Genomic DNA, 14,777 nt, shown 5'->3' with positions numbered 1-14,777 from the left:
GGAAAAGCTGCTGACCTATGTAACTTTGGACGTGAGTGTAATCTGTAAGACTGAAAGTAAAGGGAAGTGTACATAACTCTGTACTGCAGTTGATAAAGTTTTATTACATGGGGGTGCAGATTTACAATTCTGAAACCACTATACATGTATCCTGAAATTTAACAATTATGTAAATGAATGGTAGATGGTAGGATTTCTCATTGTTAAAGTGGAAAGGTACATACCAGCAAGGAGAGGAGGCTAGAATAATCCATGCCATAAAGGACTCGGAGACAACAGTATGAACTCATGTTTACCTTTGCATAAATACAGATGTCACATAGAGAAATAATTACATATATGTGTACATACATGGTTTAATATATGTATATATATTTCCTTGCTTAGTCAGGTAGAGCATTTATCAGCAATGACACCTGACTACACTGAGTGTCCAGGTCTTGGCTTCTAATGCCATTTTCCAATGAAAGGAACCAGAGGTACTTGGAGAAATAGCTGATTTAATAAATACAAGATGAGCCTGAAGCATTTTATAGTGCCTGAAATTAAGGTAGCGCTAAAAAAACTACAATAAAAAACATAAACAATAGTAGAGGTATATCAAAGGGACAGAGGTACCGAATGAAAGAGCTTCTAGTTGCCAAATATAAAACAATTTGAGCTACACATGCACATACACACACACAATAATATTGGATCATAACCCAAAGTATAAAATGAATATCTATGATGAATAAGTAAATGGGGAAAAATTAACAACTCTGGGCAGAAAATTTTCAAAGTATTTATGTAAATAATCCACCCTCCAGGAGGTAGAGTAAAACTCCCCACTCTTTAAGGGTAGGCTGCACATAATGACCATCTTCCAAAGATTACAGTATGGAAAAGAAGAAAAATTAGTAACTTTACAATGGAGAAATCTGACAAATTCTATCTCAACTCAGGTGATCAATTTTAACATTAACACATTAACAGTGATAACTCATGTTGACAATATGTACTTTTGATATGATGCGATGAAGACGACATTTGACCTCTGTGGTCTTCCTCCCACAAACGTATAACAGTAGATCTAATTATGAGAAAAATCCCAATAGAGGGGTATTCTACAAAATGCCTGAATAATACTTCTTAAAATTGTTAAAGTCATAAGAAATAGCAAGTCTGAGAAGCTGTCACAGTCAACAGGAGCCTGAGGGAGACATGATGACAAAATGTAATGTGGTATCCTACATGAGATCTTGAAACAGAAAAGAATATTAGTTACAAACTAAGGAAATGTAACATATGGACTTTAATTATTAATAATATATCAGTATTGGTTCACTAATTATGAGCAATGCATCATACTAATATAAGATGTTGACAAGAGGGTAAACTGGGTATGGACAAAACTTTTTGGGTTATCTTTGTAACTTTTCTGTAAATCTGAAAGTGTTCTAAAATAAAAAGTTTATAAAATACTAAAAGATTAGTTCTGAAAATTGAAAAGTACATTATAGTGGAGTTCTGGATACAGGAACTTGTGAGTATATAGACTTCTAATGCAAGCTGAGCAAAAATACTTTTTATTGACAGAGGGTTGACTATAATAGATCATGTAATTAAAAGAAGAATGTGAACAAGGTGTAAATTTCTGAATATAGTTCAAAAAGATAGGATGAATTCATCTTACCAAGAGTACATTCCATTCAGTCCTGTGTCCTAGCAGCATTGAAGAAGAAATCTTATTATCTAGCATCTATTAATCAACTCGGTAGGAAATACACACCACAGAACATTAGAGTGATGAATATTTTCTTCAGTATTTTAGAAGTCATCAAGGTAAAATTAGTATTTTGTTGCATTGCTTAGAGAAAATAACATTTAGCTTTCATTGTCATTATCATCATTGGCAAGTCTTACTTGGTTTTGTTGACAATTTGTTTTTTTAGAATATTAGTTGTTATTAGTCTCCTAAAGAGAAAGAAAGAGCTATCTTTAGGGAGAAACCATTTGAGTTAGAAATATATGTGACAACAGAGTTGTAATATCTTAGGTGGGAAACATGTTGATTTAAAAATATGAATAGAAATCGTGACATAAACTTCAAACATTTCAGGTATCATAATCATTAATTCTTATGTATTCTATTTCTTATGTTTCCTTATTTCAAACTTAGTTGGATTATTCACTGTGGAATACATTCTTAATCAAATGCATATACGATCTGTATAATTGTTAGCTATTTTATTATCACTGGCTGGAACTCTATGTTCTTGATCAGGTACTATTTTTATAAAAATGTTTAAGATAATTTATTAGTCAGTTTAGCAAAATGGAAAGGTAGTGCCCCCTTACCAAACCCAAACCCACTCAACAGGTTAGAAGGCAGCATGATTTTGTAATGAGCAGCATTGGTGAGATTTCTTGCTACATATCATGGTGGGAGGAATGTTCATAGAAGAATATAGTCTGATGGGAAGCAAGGTGACTTTGTAAAAAATACCTATATTTTTAAAATACCATCTCTGGGAGAAAAGACTACAGTTGCTGAAATGCCTGTATTTTATTGCTGTTTTCACATCAACACCAATGGGTAAACATACATAATTTTAATGATCTAAGAAGATATGACTTACTTAGACACTGTGATTATTTCTGTGATTACAACATGGCAACTCAATATATAAAAACACATCTTTTTTTTCCAATTATACCTGTTCCTGAACATTTCCTTCATGCTAATTTCAGTTTATGAAATAAGCAGCTGAAATCATTGAATTTGTGTTTCCTTTCATCTCATATTTGTTTAAGCAGACACCTGAGAATTTCTGCCTATAGGGAGAAATATAACAAGATGATTCAAAGATACAGCTTACAACAAAGATGTATTGTTTTCATTTTTTTGCTGCTATTTATATAAAGTTCAAATTTCCTATTTCTTTCCCCAGAATTAAAACTGTTTTATCCTCTTCAGCTAGATGTTATTGGTGGGGGAAAAAAAAAAATGAACCCTGCAACTTGAAAGATTTACCTGGAAAGTGACTTTGATTAGACTTTATCATAAGTAGAGCTGAAAAAGCAACATATTTACAATGAACTGATTTTTCCTATTAGTTCTTGGAATTCAAGTAAACTCATTATTGCCATTTAGATAACTTAAATCAATGCCTCAGTGAATCACATTATTGATCAATCAGTTATAGAACTTACTATCTTCATCATATTAGGTGTTATATATAACATGAATTTTGCTCTTGCTGAATATGTAATCTAGTTGAGGAGACATGTCTTAACATATAATTGAACATACAAGAGAGTTAATACTATTATCAATAATGGTCAAAATATGTCACATAATCTATATGTTAATTTTCATGAGAAGGTTAAAGATTAGACCAGAGAGGCAAAGCTTTAAGAAAGGGGTGAATTTATATTGGGTTGGCCAAAAAGTTCATTCCCGTTTTCTGTAACATGTTATGGAAAAACCCAAACAAATTTTTTGGCCAACCCAATATATGTGTTTAACTGAATAAATAAAGTTAAGATGTTCCTGAGGAGTGAACAGTATATTTCAAAAAAATAAGAAGAGATGAAAGGCAAAGAGAGCATGGGCAGATATGACTAAAAAGTTAGACCCAACTTCTCCCACTTTTATTTGAAGCTTCAAATCAGTGAACCTGACAAGGACTTTAAAACCTTTCACAGATACATACTAGGAGGCCAAATTATTCTGTTAGGTGAGTATAATTATGAAAAAAGCAAGCAATTAAAAATCACAGTGATGTCTAGTAAAAATTTTAACTTCACCTAAAGCAAGAGCTAGGAGAAATGCTTACCTAATAAACGAGGGAGTATCAATCTTCGTGACCCATTTCACACATTCCCTCTTATTCTCTTTCTAAGAGTGTCTACTCCTTTTTACTTCATGATTAATTGTCAGGGTAACTGAGTAGCTCTTTCCTGAGCAATATAAATGTCATTCACTTCTCTTGAAACATGTTTGGTACCTCTTCTTAGAAGCCGAAAATCTCAGACTTCAGTAATCTCACAGCCAGAGAATGACAAATTATCTTTCAAGACAGCAACAGGGTCATACTTGTGGAGAATAGATTTTTAAAATTAAGTTACGCATGGAAATTGGTATTTTGTTGTATAAATTGGCATATCAGCAAAAAGTTGCTAGAATATGCCACCATTATTCTATTTTCATCTACATAAAATAATCCTTTGGTAAAACAAAATGTCATGAGTCATTGCAAATAGTGTTTTTTCACATGCCCCCCTTTTAAAAAAGGGATATATCTATGCTTACAGTACTCTAAACATTCTTTTGTATATTTTGTTACTTTTATTTGTATTACCCTTCTCACCTTTGAAAGAATAATGTAGTGTAGGGGCTAAGAACTGAGTACTGCACTTAGACAACCAGAATTCCAGGCTTCTCACAGCCACTTTCAAGTTGTATGACCCGTGCCTCACTCCTTTGTGCCTCAGTGCCTTCACTGTAAACTAAGGAAAAGAATAGTGTCTATATCATGGGTTATTGTAAGGATCAGTAGAATTAATACTTGAAAAGCCTTTAGGGTATTGCCTGGTATATGGTATTTGCTACCATTCTACTATTACCTGGAAAAATTCCGACTCGTTTTTTCCTGGATTCCCTTCTAAAAACTCTTTTCTGACAGACTTGGACAAAATTAATCATTCTCACCTCTGTGTGACCATCTATTTTTACTTATACCGAGCTCTTTTCCTGCTGCATTTCTTATATGGTTATCTTTCCTGCTACACAATGAGCTTCCTGAAGGCAAGATTATGCTTTACACATCCTGTGTCCCTGCAACAAAATGATGTGCCAAGCACATACTGCACCAATGATTATCATTCCTGGCGGGATCACTGTGAGGGGTCCTCAAAATATGTACACTCTGAGGTGAGGATTCAATAGGAAATTTAGATTTTTTTTTAGGAAGTTCATTGTATGCTTTTCATGTTCTGACTACTTGAGATTCTCTCTGGTAGGCACACAATAAACAGGTAAATAAAGAAATGAGTTATACTTTCTCCTTGCCTGCTATTTATAAATGTAAACATTCTTATTTCTCATTCATTCTGAGTGTCTTGCAGAAAAATTTCATTTATTGATGGAAAAGAATAGCTAGACATCATCTGACTTGTGTAATTACTTTTTTATATTTGGATACTATTATGTATCAATTTTCTCTATAAACTCTAAATAATTACATATAATACTTTTGGATTTATTTAGGAATGTCTCTGGGTATGATTCAACACCTTAACAAAAGAGAATTTAATCAGGCAAAGGAAAACTTCAAATGTATAGGGTAACTGTACCCAAGCTTTGTATATGTTTCTACTCTCAAGAGTTCTTTATTTGAATGTGGTGATTTATGTTTGTCTAATATGTCCACTGGGCAAATTAGTTAAAACACATAAAATGTTCCTTGTTATCTCTAGGTTTCAAAGAGGAGAAGAGTATGTGTAGATAATATGGGAAGAAAACTTCTTTGAGGAAAAAAACATTTAAAAATGAAAATCAAATCAAATCTCTCATTGAAACTATCAAATAGTGTGTTGTAACCATGAATTTGGAGTATTGTTGAAAATAGGAATACATTTTGATAGACATATTTTGATATTATTAATAGTTTTAGAATTAGTAAATTTTTTATTACATTGAGATCTATATAATCTTTTTGTTTTACTGGCACAATTTCAAATTTTTCGTTGCGGTTTTCCAAAAGTTTTGGAATGGGCACACATATGTACACACACACACACACACACACACTTTTTTTTCTTAATTACAAACAAGATGAACAGATAATTAGTAAAATGTCATTTTGCCATCAGATTAAATTAAATGAATCTGCACCTGTATAGTGGCCTTGGAACTGAGAGATAAAGTGAACCCATGTGTCTTTCTGTACTCCTAGAACAAGTGTATTTTATCAAAAGACAGATGGCTGTTTAGCAATGTATCACCTGCATAAAGAACATGAGTGGAGCATTAACTCTTTTCTGAACTGTATTGAAATCCCCATGTATTTATTATTTCTCATTATTTTTTCATTAACTGAAATTTCCACTTGTCTTTATAATATAATTGGGTATTTAAATGATACACATTGTTTCCTGCTTTGTATTCAAATCTCTTTGGTTATTTTCACTAGCAGATATTTTAAACAATTCCCCACTCCAAATATATTTTTTGAAGAAAATACATACGGTAAGGTGTTCTCTCATTTGAAAATCACTTGCTGTGTCATACTTAAATACCAAACATAATTCATAATCTCACAAAAACATAGTTTCCTAGAAGACTTCTGGGTCATTCAGGTTGATCCTATGGTTCTCTGAAATATTGTTGTAGAACTTTTTCATAGAAGAGTTTTTGAAGGATCTTTTGTGACAAATTCCTAGTACACAGTGGGTTTTTGTTTATTTATTTTTGACCTGTAGCTTTAAAAAATTGTCAGTATGTAAGGAAAGTCACTGAAACTGGGGGGCAAAATAATAGCTATAGCTTTGAGTTTCATTCAAATTTTTTTCAATAATGGTATTCTATCCCTCTCTTTTATAAAGCTGAAAACAAGTTTCTTGGAGCTGAAAACTCACTTGGGAGATCCATCTTCTCTTGTGCTCCCAAGGAGGATTCTTTCAAATCTTGATCTAAAAGGAAAATTTAATTGACGGTTATGAGCATGTAACCCCTGCTCTAAGCCAGAAAGTTACCTGTGTTTACCTTACAGGTTATTACTGATTAAAGACCTAGATCTTGTCCAGTAGGGTTTCAAATAATTTCTGTCCATTAGAAAAAAGTCCCAGATGTTATATTTTTAATTCTCTGCAAGTATTAATCAGTTTTGTGTCTTTCCTAGTTTTCTAGTTCCCCAAAATACCTAGTTTCTCAAAATGCTGTTTCAACCAGCTTTTTCATTTACTGGTTTCCTATTTTAAAAATTAAATATATTTTTGATATATATCATTCTGTATTTGAAAAAATGGTTTGAGCATATTATTAATCTTTATACGTCTCATAATGCACTTTTTAATTTATTCCACAGAACAGTTTGATGTGCTTGTGACAGGTAAGCCTGAATGAACTCCCAGCCAGTGAGGCTACTAAAAGTTGAACTGATCAATCTTTATGGTAAAATTTCATGAGAGAGATTCTCCTTTGAGTATCTTTTCTAGTTGGAAGGTACAATGAGAAGATAAAAGTTCATGCCAGTGATATTCTCAGTGTACTCTGAAAATTCCAAGTGATTAGTGGATAATGGGCTCTTTCACTTATCTTTCTAATGGTTAAGATTATTCATGATCTAGAGTAACATTGTAAAGAATGGGCTGTATTATGCTAACTCATACATAAACTTAAAACACAAGTCTTATGCAATTCCAAAAGGTTACTATGTAATTGCATCCATATTTTAAGAGAGCCTACATTTGAATTTTGTTCCTGATAAGAAGTCAAGCAGCGGTAAAGAATTAATTTATATTTCTTCTCTATATTATTATTGTTACAAATTAGTGAGCTAGTTTTTGGAAGAAGAATGAAGCAACATGTAATTTTTGTTAAATAATTGGTTTTCTTAAATCATATGGCTGCATAAGGATATATGCTCATTTTCTTCTACGCCTACACATTACTTAGATGTTCTTGGAAGAAAGGTAGATAAATTGGAAACAAAAATAAAATCCTAAAACAAATTTTTAGTCATTCGGAACAGAGTAGGATAAAATCCTGAGTTATTTTAACTCTACTGCAGGGACTAATCAACTAGTTTCCAGTGCTTTTTTTTTTTTGAAATAGATTTTAAACACAATGTCCTTGTTTTTTCCTTTTATACCATTCCTCATGTTTGAGTTATGCATCATTGGTAGTGATTTAAACCATGGCATCTACATCTGTTCTTTATTACAGGCTTTATTGCATACTTGAATGGCATTTTTCAAAGCCTGGAGGTTTTTCATATTTCCTTTAGTGAGATTTATGCAATAGAATTTGTAGAGTCAGAAAAAAGGGAATCAAGAAAAGAAAGTTGATGACTGTATTTAATGTAACCTTAGATTGCCACAGGCTAACTCAGACCTAAGGGAAAAAAATCAAGTACCCAACTTAAATCAATGGCTTTAAATTCTTTTTTTTTTTTTTTTTTTTTTTTTTTTTTTGCGGTACGCGGGCCTCTCACTGCTGTGGCCTCTCCTGCCGCGGAGCGCAGGCTCCGGACGCGCAGGCCCAGCGGCCATGGCTCACGGGCCCAGCCGCTCCGTGGCATGTGGGATCTTCCCGGACCGGGGCACGAACCCGCGTCCCCTGCATCGGCAGGCGGACTCTCAACCACTGCGCCACCAGGGAAGCCCTCTTTTTTTTTTTTTTTTTAATACTCTACTGAAGTTCTAATTCCACCAGTCTTCACAAGTGGCTGCTTGTGATGCCGGAATGCCTTCTAACTTCTTTTTCTCTCTATCAAGGGCAACTTATTTAAGGAAATATGCCTATCACAGTTATAGAATGCTTAGAAAACTATTTATTGAATGAAAGGGCAATATAAAAAATCTAAGTAGTCTTTGCACTGTAAGACTCCTTTCAGCAATGGGCAGATGCCCTCCAGTATCTGGGGCAATCAATAAACTAGGATTGTTTCCACTAAGAGTTACATATTTCACAGGCATCAGGGTATAATGTAAAGCACCAGACAGGCATAGATTTTTAATCCCATTTCTGTATGGCTATGGGAATGTTACTTGGCCTACTAGGTTTTAGTTTCCTCTTATATAAAAAGGAATGTGACCTTGGAAGGTTGCTGGTAGATTAGAAATAATGGATACAGAGCACCTGGAACATAGAGTCATTCTATAATAGCTGTTAGTAAAAATTATCCCACCCCAAGTAGAAAGAACTGTCATTTTTTTTGGTTGCTATTAGATACCCTAATTGATTCATGTTCTTTTGGTCTCACAAGGTAACCTTGTTCTTTCAGCCTTACTTACTTTTCTGTGAGGAGTTTATATCATGTCCTCCCAGGAAATGGGACAAGAGCTGTTTTTCTGTCAAAGCGTTATGCTAAGCTCAGTTGTCTCCTCCACTGACCTTCCCCATTTTTTCTGAACTGTAGTTTTGTATTTCAAATCTGTGACTAATCAAGGTGGAAGGGACTGGAAATACAATGCTGAGTTAGATATGATCCCTGCATCTGGGATCTCCTGTCTTCCATGTTACTAATTCTCATGTTTGTTTTAGAATGCTTCCAGCAGAAAGCCCGGGGACCTAAATGCCAAGAGTATCCTTAGTAGACTGATTTACATAAGCTGTTCATGGTCTCAATTTCATTGCTTCTCAGACTATTAAAATAAAATTTTAAAATAAAATCTCTCTACAATACAATTGATTGTTGAAAACCAGAAAAAAATATACAGTGCCCTCTCCCTCTTCCAATACTTCCATCCTTAAATTGCTGCTGCAAATGAATAATAAACCATTTATTATACAGATGTTTACTGGGAAGCTACTAAAATTCTAGGAATACAACACTGACTAAAACAAACAGCAGTCCCTCATGGAACACACACATTTGAGCCTTGGCCTTGTGTGGAACATAGGTTGTATAGGCTACCATATGTAGGTGATGGGAATCATTTTTTAAAAAACTTTATTATTTTTCTTCTGCTTTTTTTGAGATATAATTGATATACAGCATTGTATAAGTTTAAAGCGTACAGCATGATTTGACTTACATACATTATGAAATTATTATCACTGTGAGATTAGTGAATGTCCATCAACTCATATAGATTCAAAATTAAAGAAATATAAAAAAAATGTTCTTTGTGATAAGAACACTGGATTTCCTGTCTTAACAACGTTCATATATAACATACAGCAGTATTAATTATATTTGTCATGTTGTACAATACTTCCCTAGTACTTATGTATCTTATAATTGGAAGTTTGTAATTTTGACTGCCTTCCTCCAATTCCCCCTCCTTCCCCTGCCTGTGGTAGCCACAAATCTGATCTCTTTTGCTATGAGTTTGTTTGTTTGTTTGTTTTTGAAGTATATTAGTTCCTGGTGTACACTGTAGTGATTCGATATTTCTTTACATTTCAAAATGATCACCAAAATAAGTCTAGTTAGGGTATGTCACCATACAAGGATATTGCATAGTTATTGACTATTTTCCCTACACTGTACATTTCATATTTGTGACTCATTTGTTTTGCAACTGTAAGTTTGTACCTCTTAATCTCCCTCACCTATTTGTTTTCTCCCCTCACCTGCCACCCCGCCCTCAGGCAACCACCTGTTCATTCTCTGAATCTATAACTCTATTTCTGTTTAGTTATGTTTGTTCATTTGTTTTCTTAGATTCCATATATAAGATAAATCATTCAGTATCTGTCTTTCTCTGTATGACTTATTTTACGTAGCATAATACTCTCTAGGTCCATCAGTGTTGTCGCAAATGCCAAGATTTCATTCTTGTTACAGCTGAGTTATATTCCATTGTATATATGTACCACACCTTCTTTATTCATTCATCTGTTCATTCATCTATTGATGGCACTTAGGTTGTTTTTATATCTGGCTATTGTAAGTAATGCTGCTATGAACACAAGTATGTTTCAAATTGGTGTTTTCATTTTCTTCTGATAAATACTGGGCATGGAATTGCTATGGTAAGTCTATTCTAAATTTTTTGAGGATCTTCCATACTGTTTTCCATAGTGATTGCACCAGGATACATTCCCACCAACAGCGCATAAGCGTTCCCTTTTCTCCACGTCCTCGCCAACACTTGTTATTTGTTGTCTACTTGAAACTCGTGGTTTTGATTTGCATTTCCCTGGTGACTAGTGATGTTGAGCATCTTTTCATGTGTTTATTGGCTATCTGTATATTTTCTTCAGAAAAATGTCTGTTCAGGTCCTCTGCCCATTTTTAAATTGGGCTGTTTGTGTTTTTGGATGTTGAGTTGTATGAGTTTATTGTATATTTTGGATAGTAACCCTTTATTGGAAATATCGTTTGCAGATATATTCTCCCATTCAGTACGTGGCCTTTTCATTTCATGATAGCTTCCTTTGCTGTGAAAATATTTTGTAGTTTGTTATAGTCCCATTTGTTTATTTTTGCTTCTGTTTCCCTTGCCTGAGGAGACATATCCAGAAGAATATTACTAAGACTGATGTCAGAGAGCTTACTGCCTATATTTTATTCCAGAAGTTTTATGGTTTCAGGCTTTACATTTAATTCTTTAATCCATTATATATTTATTTTTGTGCATGGTGTGAGAGAGTAGTCCAGTTTGATTCTTTTGCATGCAGCTGTCCAGTTTTTCCAACACCATTTATTAAAGAGGTTATCTTTTCCCCATTGTACATTCTTTCCTCTTTTGTTGTAGATTTAATTGTCCATATAAGTGTGGATTCAATTCCAGGCTCTCTATTCTTTCCCATTGATCTATGTGTCTGTTTTTGTACCAGTACCATACTGTTTTGATTACAGTAGCTTTATAGTATAGTTTGAAACCAGGGAGCCTGACATCTCCAGCTTTGTTCTTCTTTCTCAAGCTTGTTCTGGTTATTTGGGATTTTTATGTTTCCATACAAATTTTACAATTATTCTAGTTCTGTGAAAAATGCTGTTGGCATTTTAATAGGGATTGCATTGAATCTGTAGCTTGCCTTGGATAGTATGGTCATATTAACAATATTAATTCCTCCAATGCATGAACACAGTATATCTTGCCATGTGTTGTGTTGTCTTCAGTTTCTTTCATCAGTGTCTTGTAGTTTTCTGAGTATAGGTCTTTAACTCCTTGATTAGATTTATTCCTAGGTATTTTATTCTTTTTAATTAGATTGTATTCTTTTCTTAACTTCTGATAACAGAAGTTATCATCTGTCTTAGAACTTTTTTTGCTGCATCCCATAGATTTTGGATTGTTGTTTAATTGTTTTCATTTGTCTCAAGGTATTTTTTAATTTCTTCTTTGATTTAGTCAGTGACCCTTTTCTCATACCCTCACTTTTAGTGTCTTTAGATCTAAAATGAGTCTCTTGTAGACAGCATATAAATGGTCCTTGCTTTCATATCCACTCAGGCACTCTATATCTTTTGACTGAAGCATTTAGTCCAATTACATTTAAAGTAATTATTGATAGGTATAAACTTATTGCCATTTTATTGTTTGGGGTTGATTTTTTAGTTCTTTTTTGTTCCTTTTTTCTTTTTTTATCTTTTTTCCTTGTGATTTGATGAATATCTTTAGTATTATGTTTGGATTCCTTTGTCTTTTTTGTATATTATCTATTATACATTTTTTGTTTGTGGTTACCATGAGGTTTATATTTAGCAATTTATGTGTGTGTGTGTGTGTGTGTGTGTGTGTGTGTGTGTATGTATATGATTATTTTACTTTCAAACACATTTTACGAACTGTGTATTTTTACTCACCTCCCCCTCACAGTTACTGTTTTTGACATCATATTTTATATGTCTTTCTTTTGTGTATCCCTTAGCTACTTATTGAGGTTATAGATTTTACTACTTTTGTCTTTAATCTTCCTACTAGCTTTGTACATGGTTGATTTACTACTTTTACTGTATATTTGCCTTTACCAATAAACTTTTTCCTTTTCATGTATCTAATGGTGGCCTTTTCTTTTTTGCTTAAAGAAGTCCCTTTAACATTTCTTGTAAAGCTGGTTTGGTGAAGTCTTTTAGCTTTTTTTGTTTCTAAAACTTTTAATCTCTCCATCAAATTTGAATGAAATTCTTGCTGGATAGAATATTCTTGGTTGTAGGGTTTTCCCTTTCATCACTTTAAATATATGATTCCACTCCTTCTGGCCTGCAGAGTTTCTGTAGAAAATTCAGCTTATAGACTTATGGGAGTTCCCTTGTAGGTAACTTTTTTGCTTTTCCCTTTCTGCTGTTAATATTCTCTCTTTATTTATTTATTTTAATTAATTTATTTATTTTTGGCTGCATTGGGTCTTCGTTGTGGTGCATGGGCTTCTCATTGCGGTGGCTTCTCTTGTTGTGAAACACGGGCTCTAGGCATGCAGGCTTCAGTTGTGGCACATGGGTTCAGTAATTGTGGCACATGGGCTTGGTTGCTCCTTGGCATGTGGGATCTTCCTGGACCTGGCTTCGAACCCATGTCCCCTACATTGGCAGGCAGATTCTTAACCACTGATTTGATGAATATTAAATTCATCAAAGGGGAATTTGAGAGAGGGGAAGTCCCTCTCTCTTTAATTTTTGCCATTTTAATTGCAGTGTGTCTTGATGTGGTCCTCTTTGGGTTGATCTTGTTTGTATCTCTGTGCTTACCGGACTTGGATATTTGTTTCCTTTCCCAGGTTAAGGAAGTTTTCAGATATTATATCTTTAAATATGTTCTCTGCACCTTTCTCTCTCTCTTCTCCTTCTAGGACCCCTATAATATGAATGTTAGTATGCTGGATCTTTCCTCAGAGGTCTTTTAAACTGTCCTTATTTTTATTCTTTTTGCTTTTTTCTGTCCAGCTTCAGTGATTTCCACTGTTCTGGCTTCCAGATCTCTGATCCATTTCTCTACATCATCTAATCTACATAATCTTATCATATTCTTCATATATATTTGGTTCTTCTTTATATTTTTAACTCTTTGTTAAAACTTCTAATTTTTCACTCTTTTCATCCATTCTTCTCCTGAGTTCTTTGAAGCATCTTTATGATCATTACCTTCAACTCTTTATCAGGTAGACTGCTTATCTCTACTTCATTTTTTTTTAATTATAAATTTATTTATTTTTGGCTGCATTGGGGCTTCATTGCTGAATGCGGGCTTTCTCTTTAGTTGCAGCGAGAGGGGGCTACTCTTCATTGTGGTGTGTGGGCTTCTCATTGCAGTGGCTTCTCTTGTTGTGGAGCACAGGCTCTAGGCACACGGGCTTCAGTAGTTGTGGCTCACGGGCTCAGTAGTTGTGGCTTGTGGGCTCTAGAGTGCAGGCTCAGTAGTTGTGACACACAGGCTTTGTTGCTCTGTGGCATATGGGATCTTTCTGGGCCGGGGCTCGAACCTGTGTCCCCTGCATTGGCAGGCAGATTCTTAACCACTGTGCTACCAGGGAAGTCCCTCTACTTCATTCTTCATCTTGGGTTCTATCGTATTCCTTCATTTGGAACGTATTCTTCTGTCACCTCAATTTGCCTAATTTGCTGCTTTTATTTCTATGTTTGGTGAGCTGGTTAAGTTTCTCAACCTTGGAGAAGTGACCTTTTGTAGGAGATGTCCTATGTGTCCCAGCAGGGCACTCCTCTCTGACAACAGAGCTATATGTTCTAGGTGTGTCCCATATGTGCGCTGCATGGGTCCTTCTGTTGTAGCAAGCTGACTACTATGGGTGGTCTGATAGGCATGGCTGACCCCCAGTCTGGTTGACTGCCAGGCTGTGACTTGTGTGGAGACTGCCAGTCACAGATGGGTTGGGTCAGGTCATGAAGCAGTTGGCTGCAGATCCTTGGGGGTTCCCAGGGCTAGTGTTGGCCTGCTGGTGGGTGTAGCCAGGTTCCAGAGTGGGTAGTGCAGGGCCGGGGACCCTGGATCTATATCAGCCTGCTAGTGGGTAGGACTGGCTCCTGACATGGCTAGCTGCTGAGTCTGGGGAGTCCCAAAGCTGATATCAGTCTGCTGGTGAGTGGGACTGGATCCTGGGGCAGCTGGCCGAGGTGTCCATGGTGTCTCAAAACAAGTGGCAGCCTGCTGGTGGGTGG

Source organism: Lagenorhynchus albirostris, chromosome 4, assembly GCF_949774975.1.
Source record: "Lagenorhynchus albirostris chromosome 4, mLagAlb1.1, whole genome shotgun sequence".
Taxonomy (NCBI): Eukaryota; Metazoa; Chordata; class Mammalia; order Artiodactyla; family Delphinidae; genus Lagenorhynchus; species Lagenorhynchus albirostris.
The sequence above is the reverse complement of the archived record's forward strand: the minus strand, read 5'-3'. Positions refer to the sequence as shown.